Source organism: Bactrocera dorsalis, chromosome 4 (assembly GCF_023373825.1).
Source record: "Bactrocera dorsalis isolate Fly_Bdor chromosome 4, ASM2337382v1, whole genome shotgun sequence".
In the NCBI taxonomy this organism is placed as follows: Eukaryota; Metazoa; Arthropoda; class Insecta; order Diptera; family Tephritidae; genus Bactrocera; species Bactrocera dorsalis.
In genome coordinates this window covers 58,344,041-58,352,204 of record NC_064306.1, presented here as the reverse complement: position 1 = coordinate 58,352,204, position 8,164 = coordinate 58,344,041, and the positions used below count along the sequence as shown (strand labels likewise).

General features: G+C 40.4%; 1 protein-coding gene across 1 annotated transcript in view; it reads right to left on the bottom strand.

The window, feature by feature from the left end:
* Nucleotides 1-2,613: 2,613 nt before the first annotated feature.
* LOC109579497 (SCAN domain-containing protein 3) overlaps nucleotides 2,614-8,164 on the bottom strand; it is a 107,031-nt gene continuing 101,480 nt past the window's right edge. Inside the window, exon 4 of the mRNA XM_019990046.3 lies at nucleotides 2,614-2,750. The gene's annotated coding sequence lies outside the window, so the exon portion shown is untranslated. The remainder of the gene's footprint in view (nucleotides 2,751-8,164) is intronic.

The following is an 8,164-nucleotide window of genomic DNA, read 5'->3' as shown; positions in this document are numbered from 1 at the left end:
CTCATTGGAGGTCCTATGGTCCAACGGCAGAATGCAAGCAGACATCGGAGAACCGACTCCACCGGAAACTGAGGAAAGGACGCCCTTCCTAGCTAGTAGATCCACTTTGCAGTTTCTAGGGCTTCCGCTATAACCTAATACCCATACTAGTATAATACGGTAGAAGCTTAAATCTATTGCCAACGACGTAATACTCTCCTTGACTACTTTTGAATACAGAGTCAGTGAGCCCAGAGCCAGTTTAGCCAAGGTGAGTGTACACCTCTCTGAAGGAGACTGCTCCCGGAAGCAGCACATCTACTGCTGCCTTGATGGCAGACATCTCCGATTAAAATAAGCTACAGTGGTCTGGTAATCTGAAACTAGAGTTGATGGAGAGCTTCCGACAGAAGACTTCACCACCTACACTCCTCCTCAACTTTGATCTTCCATTGAAGAAGCTCACTGCACCCCTACTCCAATGGCCTCGCCTCATCTACAAATCTGTCGCAAGCGCGTGATTCGAGAAGGAACCGTCAGGAGAGATACTGCGGTGCAGTGATCTAGGTTTGAAGCAATGAAATCGAGTCCAAACTTCGCGGCTTACTTAAAATATCCTACTCAGGTTATAAAAAATGGTCTTACAATTATTACTACATTTTTGGTGTTGTTTTTGTAGTGGTATACACTATGTTTTAAGCACCAACTGAGAGATTCCGTAAAGCTTAGTTCATATTTTCAGGCTTTCTGAACCGTAGATAATTATTGTTCGAAATGTATTGGTCTTCCAATTGAATTGTCAGTTTTCCGACAACACCGACACACTGTTGACACCTGAACCCACGCTATCTCTATATATTTGCTTATCCAGTTTGAGTCTCTGTGCAGAGCTACACTAAACTCAGTGTGATGTTGTTGATCGCCGTATAAAACAAAATTTTGCTTGTCACCTTATCTGCTGTTTTCTCAGATTTTCTTCGTTCCGTTTGTTAGCTATCAGTGCATGTATACACTTCCTACAGCAAAGCTGACTCGCACCCAATGTTATGTCGTCTTTAATGAACAAAGGACGAGCGCTTAAAACAACTATTGCCACTGACCCGAACACAACGTCCTTTGTTTCGCTGGCTTTTACTGCGTCTGCTGGCATTTCTTTTGAATGCCTTGTACTGTGGTACTGTGGACGCCTTTCAAGTCTTCATGCTTTGCACGCGCACCCAGCACACACACATACACCTAGAGGCACACACTGGCTCTGCGGCGTTGCGTAAATGGCAGCCATTTGAGACGATTTTGCAATTTGCCCTTATCATGCACAGGCAAATGATAATATGCTATTTTACATTTTATGAATTTCATAAACATTCATCAACGACCAACAACCAACGACCAACGGCCAAGGGCCAGTTGGTCAGAGCGGGTGTCAAGTCATGGTGGACTTTGGATGCATGTACAGAATGCGTGGCATTTACAGTTATGTGGCGGACAAGGAAACTGTGTACTGGTAAACAAAGAAAATGTTTGTTTTTGGAAAAGTATGATGGAGTAATGTCTCTCTCTCTCTTTCTTTCTCTTGTGTTCTCTCATCTTAAATACCTTTCTAACTAAACTAAGGTATCTATTGTAAATCTTTTTTGAGCCACAACTCAAGGCTCAGGAATAGAAAATGAATATTGATCGGGAAAACGTTCATTAGGCTAATCTTTCGAATAGAAATATACCCGCTCTTCTAAAATATTATATTCGTACAACCTAAATAATGGTAATCTTCACCTCATTTCCACCAATCTACATTTTCCAACATTCAATACCTTATCTCTATTTTGGAAATCTGAAAATTTACGAGAGTATGGAGTCATGCGTAGAAGTTCACGCAAGTAAGGAAAGTTCTCTGAGCGCCAATCCCAGGGGCTGACCAGAAACGATTACTTTACATATGGTTCAAGCAGCTCACGACTTCCGATCTCAGACCAAGTATCCTCTGGGTAGCCAAAGAAAATCCTTTTAAAGGCGAGCTAAAGTGAGAAGGCGAACGATCCCTCCCCATGGTGTTGCACTGGACTTGGGACCCGCCATGTAAAAAACACCCCCAATGAAAAGGACCTAAAAGAGGCAGCGGTGATACAAGCTAGGTCATGTCGACCGAATGGACGAAAGCACTACGGCTCGGAAACTCTTCGCCGCAGTACGGTACGCAGCTGGGGAAGCAGAGTAAGAAAAAGACATTCACTTCGTTGGAAGAACCTGGGGGAGAAGAACCTGGCTACACTGAGAAACTCCAATCATTCCTCACTTGTGTGAACTTCTACACATGACTCCACCCTCCTAAGCGGTGTATATGCCAATAAAGAAGAAGAAGAGTATGTACGACCTCTAACTCCAAAGAGATCTTGAAAAAAAAATATATCAAAACGAATTAGTTCTTCCACATTTCACATTAAAAAAAAGCACTATTAATTGCTGCTCACACAAAACAATATCCGCTATGTGGCAAAAGCCAGCAACAACAACATCCTTAATATGTCACTAAAAGTTTCTCTGCTCACCACTCAAAACAAGCGACCACAACCAAATCAACACAACCACAAATTCACTAACCAGAAGCCGACAAGTGAACATAGTCATACATACCTTATTAGCAGTTGTTGTTGTAGTGGCAAGACATTTAAATTCAGCCAAAGCTCGCCGAGCACTTTGTAGTTTTATGTCATGTCATAATCACGGGCCATTTTTGTTATTAGATGCGCTTGATGTCTTGATGCTGCTGAAAGCTGAGAAAAAACGGAATAATAAATTAAATGAGATAATTTAAAAAATAAAACACAACAACAAGAACAGCTTAATGCATAAAAATCTAAAGCAATTCAACAAGCAAGTCATGACAAAAAAAGAAGAAAATTAAAATAAATTAGCATAGCAGTGGCAAGTAGTTTATTATAAGCGGGATCAAAGGAGAGCGAACAAAGACAACAAGGGCTGAAGGATATATAAATTGGATGATTTCTAATATTTTTTTTCTCTGGTTGCTTTTAGAAAGCGAAACTAAAATGAAACCATAAAAGGGAGAGCAAGTGATTTAAATTAATATTTTGCTTAAGTGAACTAAAATAATGCAGGATGAAGTCATGTGTAGAAGTTCACGTAAGTGAGTAAAGTTCTCTAAGCGCCATTCACTTGGGAGTTGGCCAAAAATGGTTATGTTGCATATGGCTCAACTAGCTCCCGTTTTCCGGATTTAGACCAAGTGTCCTCTGGTTAGCCAAAGAACATTCGTTTAAAAGTAAAGTGAGAATGCGAACCATCCCTCCCCAGGTTTGAGACCCGCCACTTAAAAGACGCTCCCAATGAAAAGGAAACAACAGCTTCTGCTTTGTTGTAAACTCGACTAAAACCGCGTAAGCGGTATCTACCCCAAGAAAGAAAAAGAAGAACTATAATAATATACCGTATGTGTGACATAAAAATATAAATAAACCTTACTCCTGCAATATAGAAACAAAAATAGATTCAGTTAACTTCGGCTGCACTCTGGCTGATACATACAAACAACCGTCAAGTGATATTATTAGGTTGGATTGTGAGATCGATCTTAGCAGGGAACTGAACGATGTTGTAAGCTGATGATCTGTGTTCTGGTTTGCCGAAGATAAAACTGCAGAGAAGTTTCAATTTCAGTCTTGAAAATGCTGAACTATGGAACAGAAAGTACTTGGATGGTTCCACCTCACTCTCCTTCATACAATTTTGACAAAATGCCCCCCAATAATTTATTTGAACCTTACTTCATGAATCATCATTGATAGAATATACGATACTGTAGGAACATGATGGAAATACTAACTGGTCACTGTCTGGTGGCGACGCACGCCCGCAAGAGGGGGCTGACAGCTCGAGAAGACTGCTTAAAATGCCTAGAACAGGTCACCAGAGAAACAATGGAGTATTTCTTGTACACTAGACCCACAGTGGCAAGACTACGTTGTAAGCATCTGGGGTCGCCACAGTATGATACACTGGAGGATATATCGACCGCTCTATGACCGCACAGACTGTTAAAAATCGAGTTAAGCGCAGGCTTCCCAAACGATGACTTAGCTAGTGAACTACATCTGGTACGATATCGTTAAGAACCAAATTGGTCTATGCATGGCTTATTGGCCAGATTAACCTAACCAAACCTAAATACCTTGATTATCGCTTATTGGACAACGTTCAGCATGAGCCCCTACGAATGTGGCAAAATGTGCTTTGCTAAGCGCAATTATTTCAGTAGATCTCCTGCGCTCTACTGTAAGACAAAGAGATTTTGCAAACACGCTAGAGCGGGTCGGCGGTCAGCACTTTCTAAGCGAACGCGAGGTCCATTGGTACAAAGCTAGAATGCCATCTCATTCCTATGTGGAGCGCGTGTGTAGGTACCAAAAACGAGGACAGATACATACTTCTTAAGGTTATTTAATGAAGAAACGCAAACTTTATGATGGTCTTCATCTTGATTTTTATCGGTCAGTTTGAATGGTAGTTATATGCTATAGTAGCCTAGTTTTCGGCACCAAAGTATACTTGCCGTAAATGCCGAATTCGTGAGCTTAACTTAACAGCTAGTTTTATCAGCTTTTCCTCTAAGAAATGTTATATCTCTAATTAGGTCATTGTTATATAATTTTTTATGTGTGGAAAATTTTGTTAGTTTTATTGAAAAAGATAAGTTAAAGAACACATAATATAATTTTCTAATAAAATATAATAAAACTATTATACAAAAACTAACAAATTGGGATATTAGATATATTTTCTTCCAGCCTTAATCTAGTGACCAAATGCAGTAAGTGAAGTAATTACGTTTACGCAACGCCCGGCTTATAACTTTATTAACTCGAACCATAGTGTACAACAAGCTAATATATTTATTAAGAGAAGCAGTATCCTAAAGCACATTATACAGCTGTAGCACAGGCTATTAGAAAGAAATAGTTATGTAGTGAAGATGGAGATGCCCATTGTCAACTAGCTACGAATCAAGCCAACAAAGAGGCAGAGCAACAAAATAAGCCACAACGCAGCAAGTAGTGGCTACAGAAGCGATGAAGTCACGCAGAATGACGCGAAAATGAAGAAGCATCGCACATAATTGCAGATCATATCTAAAGTTTATGCTTTCTGCGCCAACCGAAGCATATGAATAAAAGAAATATTTAGTCGAGGAAAAACTTTCGCATAAACAAAGAAGATGCGAATGATGTGTAAAAAGAAAGAAAAGAGCAACGCATGAAAAATATTTATAAGAAGAAAAGTACTATATTAGCAAAAAATTTTTTATAATATTCATTAATTGTAACGCTAATACTTTAATTAATAAATCTTTAAGAAATAGAATATTTAACAAACTTAATATTTAATGATTTTTGTACCTAAAAATGACTGACAAGCACCATATGGTCTTGACATACTTACAAACTTACGAATATATAGTACACATTAATAGATGCCGTAATATGTCTAATCTAAAAGAAAATATTAATATTTCTGCCAGCTGTCAAGATGTCTAGACACTTTGAAAGAGTTGTGTTAAATCATTCTTTCCGTAAGATAGAAATATAATAATTTGATTAATACTCTTACTTAAATGAGGGATATGATAGCAGATTTGGACACACACACTTACATATACTCGTATATAGTATATTAGCAAAACAGATAGAAACAGCCTAATACAGCAAAAAACGTACATGCACTGTATAAATTAAAGAAGTTGAAAGGTGGCCAGAAACGATTCCTTTTCATATGGCTCAACGACTTCCGGTTTGAGACCAAGTATTTTCTGGGTAGTCTCAAAATATCCATTTGAAAACGAACTAAAATGTGAAGGCGAACCATCCCTTATCAGGGTTATGCGCTGGGTTTGGGACCCGCCATGTAAAAAGTCCAGCTGATTGATGTTCTCGTTAGAGTAAAGGTTGACATCACCGGCGTTCAAAAAATACGATCGACGAGATAAGGACTGAGGACTGAGGTTTTAATACAGCGGTCATATAAAGGAGCCCAAATTCGATGTTACTTCGTCGACGAGTACTGGCATTCATTCCGGTAGATGAACGTCTAGCCACAAATCGCTTTGTGAGAGCTGCTCCCGCCGCTATGTCAAAAAACTTCTTGGGGACTTTAACGCCAGGATAGGCAAAGAAGGTATCTTTGGAACAACGTCAATAAATTCAGCCTCCATGATGAAACATCCCAAATGGGATGAGACTGATCGACTTCGCCGAGGATCGAGAAGACAAAAACCAGTTCCATTAGGTTGTGATAGACAAAATACACGTCTCCAGTGCTTTAGACGTGCGTACGCTCCGAGGTCCTAACGTTGCTCGCATTACTAGTTTTCTGCAGCCAAAATATGCATCCCACTTCATGCAGCAAAAAATGCTCGTCAACAAAAAGAAGGAAGGTTCGACGTCGAAAAGCTGCAATCATAGCAGACAGCCGAACGATTTTCTACCCGACTTGCACTCTTGCTCTTTGGGAGTACTCGACAGACACTCGGTATAAAGGTACTGTGGAACAGCATTTCAAGCTCCTTACGACTAGTGCAAACGAAACCAATGGTTTTTGGAAAAGACAAGGAGCAGCTGGTATGATGAGGAGTACCGTGTCGCAGTAAAGAGAAAACATACTGCCTACCCCGCAACGTTGCAATCGACCACGACACTTGCGGGATGGGATAGATACTGAGACTGGTAAAAGGAAGCGAGACGCATTTGCAGACAAACAACGAGAAAATCCGAATTGCGTGAGTATGAAGAGCTTGACAATTTGAACGACAGGGGTAATGCTCGAAAATTCTATGAAAAGATACGGCGACTAACAAAAGGTTTCAAGACCGGAGCTTACTCTTGTAGAACCCACAGAGGTGATCTAGTGACTGATGCCCAGAGCATACCAAAATTGTGGAAGCAACACTTATCCAGCCGTTAATAAATCAGACTACATTCTCGCAATGCTGGATTTCAAAAGCTACTTCCAGGTGAGGATACCCTCTAGACGAAAATGGAGAAGGGGCATAATAGGGGAGGAAGATACCATATCAGTCTATACCGACGGGTCTAAAATGGACTGCGAAGTAGTCACAGGAGTATATTCCGAAGATCTGGGCAAGAATAATTATGAGAGGATACATAAAGCAGCAACGTACACTGATAGAAAGAGGGCTCTCCTGGTCTTGCCGTAGCCCATGAACAATTCCAGCATAGTCTTTAACTACAAGAAAGCATTGAGCTCACTAAAGGACAAGCTCCACCCAGACATTATCTGGGTTCCCGGCCATAGGAACATTTTGGACAACAAAAAAAACAGACGAATTGGCAAAGGCTTTCTTAAATGATTCCAAGGCAGAGAGGATTGATCAGGAGAGAGCTCAGTATACAATTTTAACAAGCTGCAAACCAGACGAACCAATATAACCTCCATTCCGTTGAAAAGACCAAGTGGAGAAAGCCCTGTCTACACTTGGAATCTCCAATTGGCGCCAAACAGCGAAAAGGAAGAACAACTGGGACGCTGTTACATCGTCCCGAATTTTGACTCCCAGGTTCTAGTCCTTCATCACTTAAGAACCTATGGTTTCTGGTCACCAGAAAAGTTTAATAATTTTTGATATTCTTAAAGCTTTTCTTCCTCTTAGTAGGCTATTATTTACACTCGATCCATTATATGACACATATACATGCAAACGATTTCATTACATGAGTACGTGAGCAAGCACACTTAAGCAATGGTAAATATAGAAAAGTGTATAAATAACATCCATCAAAATCCCCGCACACACACGATCACCCAAGCACACACGCTCACACACAGACGTGCAGCCACTGAAATAAACATCACATTTGTGTGCGGCAGCAAATCGTAATAACTGAGCGATAGCTGAAATGACATGAAATGCATTTCGTGTTGTCATTTCGTATAGTAAAGTGAGCCGTCATTCGGTAAGGCAGAGCGGACATTAACACGCCCAAACAATCACACACCGCACATGCCATAACAGCGTAAAGCTGCACATTATAACAAACATTGATAATTATACACACGCTCGCCCCGGAGGATTATCGCTTGACCAGTGTGTGATGTATGGCTATTTGTGGTTACATTTCAGCAGCAGCCAACAAGCGGAAATAGACACACACACGCA